Raw genomic sequence first — 2,799 nt, 5'->3', positions numbered from 1 at the left:
AGATAATATTAAATTGTTTCACACAAATGTTGAGAATTATTACTATATCTGATGAGAAAGCTTATACATTACACCAAAAACTCAACATTTTTCTTTTGCTTTTTCTTATTCACATGTTGGCGCTATTAGCAGCAGCCATATTAAAATACACAGTACTAAACATCTATGCAGTTACATCTATCAAATTTTGAGTAAAAACGTGGAGCATCATTAACTCCCTTTCCTTTCCACTGATGTATCATTTTGTTCTGTACTGTCCTGTGCTACATTCAGTTGTTTCCTTCTGTTTTTTCTTCTTTTTCCATTTGTTGCTTACAAAGATAACGTAGTAATTCATTTGGCTTGTATAATGGACTCCTTCTTTACCTAATTTATTTCGTCCATTATTTCCCTGTGTTTGACGAATGTTATTGGCATATGTGTGTTTGAAACTACATGTATTCCTTCTTACACTATCTATGCTTCTAACCCCTCGTCTTTTCTTTAACAATATTTCTCTACTCTATTTATTTGTCTTAATTAATATCTCACTTAATTTTATTACAGCCTTGCTATTGTTTTAAAAAATAACATTATGACTGTCCATTCGTTATTGACACCATGGTTTTTATAATATTACTGCACACGCACTCACAACACTCTCTTTCCATTATTATCATTATTATTGTTATAACCCTAATTAATATCCATAATATAAGTAAAACAAACAAAAATTAAAATTAAATAATAGAAGCCACTTTAAAACCCTATTATCCCACTATTTTGTACCCATATGCCACTATCATACCAAATTATCATAATTAACAATATTTTTATATTTTTATTAAAAGTATTAAAATATATTAAATTCTCTTAAAATAGCATAAATTTTTGGAATTCCAAACATATCTAAAATAGAAAACTCATAAAAGCAGCATTCATTAAAGCCAATTTTTTATTTACAAGAAAACAACTATTACGGCACTTTTCTGTATACTTGTCATCTTCACCATCTTCACCATCTTCACCATCTTTGCCATTTCTCCATGCACAATTTTGTTTGTCGCCTGTTTTTTTCATTTTAACAAGCAGTCTCATCAGTTCTGTGCTTTGCTCATCCAGTTGGCATTGTTCCTGCAGCTCCTGTTCCTTCTGTTCCTGCTGAATTTGTATACTCTTTAACTTTAGTTTCATCTACTTCGCATTCCCCTTTCCCGCTTTCTCCACCTTTCCATATGAATTTAGCCTTTGTGCAAGCTTTTTTATTCCCTTTGTGTTGTTTGCACTCTTGGTTCTTGTTTTCCAACGCTTTATTGATTGCTGCCGTTTTGTCATTGGGTAGGGTGACGGTATCTGCTGCTAGGTAGTTCGCGTTAATATAGGCTAGCTCTGCTTGCCTGATGAGTATTGTTTGCTGGTTTAGGGCGGTTGCTGCTGCTGTATATGCTGTGTCTGTGGCCTCCATCTTGTTTATCGCTGTTTCGAGGTTAGTTAGCCAATCCAGTTTCGGCTTGCCGCCATCAATTTTTTGTTTGTAATTTATGCATGCATCGTCGGCGTTTGCCGAACAGGCCTGTCCCGTGTGTTTGCCATAAATACCCCGCTTTACGTCTTGTGCCTCTGTGTGCTTGCCGAGGTGTGTGTACCAGTTGGCGATCGCGTTTCTTAAGCTGCTTGCACTTAGTCTGCCGTCCGTTTTGTGGCAAGCTCCTGCTATAGTTGAGAATTTGTTTCTTGCTCCGGCGTTGCCTGTGAATGCAGCACCTCTTAAGCCTGTTCAGCCTCCACAAAGGCAGAGCATGTCGTTTGCTAGTGATCTTCCCACTGCTGTCTGTCTGTCTTTGCCGTCATTGCCACATGCTGATTGCGCGGTTGCCGCTGTTGTCGCCGCGCCGCTCTCATCTACAGCTGTTTGACCTTTGCCGAAGATGGCGTCCGTTAGCGCCGCCCGTATTTTTTTGACGTCTGCCTTCGCTGTTAGTTTCGGTTTGAGCTGGAGAGCAGCTGTTAATGTCGTGTTTATGGCTGCCTGCGGTGCTCTTGCTGGCTTGCCATGCGCTAAACGTTCTATAACCAGCTTGTTTACGATTGGTTGTCTTTTTTATCTTTTCTTTTAGAGTTGTCCACTTCTCTGCATAGGTCTTATAGTTATCCTCTTCTTTGTCTGTTTGGGGCGGCCTACCCAAGTCTAGGTTAAAGAAGCCGTCGAGCGCAACGGATAGATTGTACACTATTAGTTGGTCTTCGGCTTCTGACCACTGTATGGAGTAATCTTTGTGCGAAATATCCGGACCTTTGAGTGCTAGTTCGTATATTTGGCAGAACGCATTAAACTCGGCTGCGATGTCGTTTACTGCGGCGCGCGCTTGGTGGTTGGCTTGAGTGATTAGTATGGTAAGAATTACGCAGGCGAGAAATGTTGATTTCCGAATTATCTTTCAGCCTATTGTATGGTTTTTGAATGAAACAAAATTGTGTTTTTATTGTTTTTATTGGGAGCCACAGCTTTCCCTTAAGGTATGCATTTGCTTAGGACACGTAATAAGAGCCTGATTACATCTTTTTACTTAACGATCTAGTTTTTTTGTGAGCGAAAGAAAAAAGAGCAGTCTTCTCTGTCCTTTAGTTCGATTTCAAGTTTCAGAGCCTTGTAGTGGAGAGGCTGGTACCGCTGTGGTTGCACGTATTGGTGATTTTTAGATTTATTCGCAATTGAACTCCGTCCACTGTTTATCTACAGTGACGAGCGCTGGCTGCGTTACGTTTGTAGCTGCTGCTGCAAGAAAACTATTCTGTAGCCACTGATATTCCTCTCGTTTG

This window comes from Trypanosoma equiperdum (assembly GCF_001457755.1).
Source record: "Trypanosoma equiperdum strain OVI genome assembly, contig: ctg_1740, whole genome shotgun sequence".
Classification (NCBI taxonomy): domain Eukaryota; phylum Euglenozoa; class Kinetoplastea; order Trypanosomatida; family Trypanosomatidae; genus Trypanosoma; species Trypanosoma equiperdum.
Note: the sequence above shows the minus strand (reverse complement) of the source record.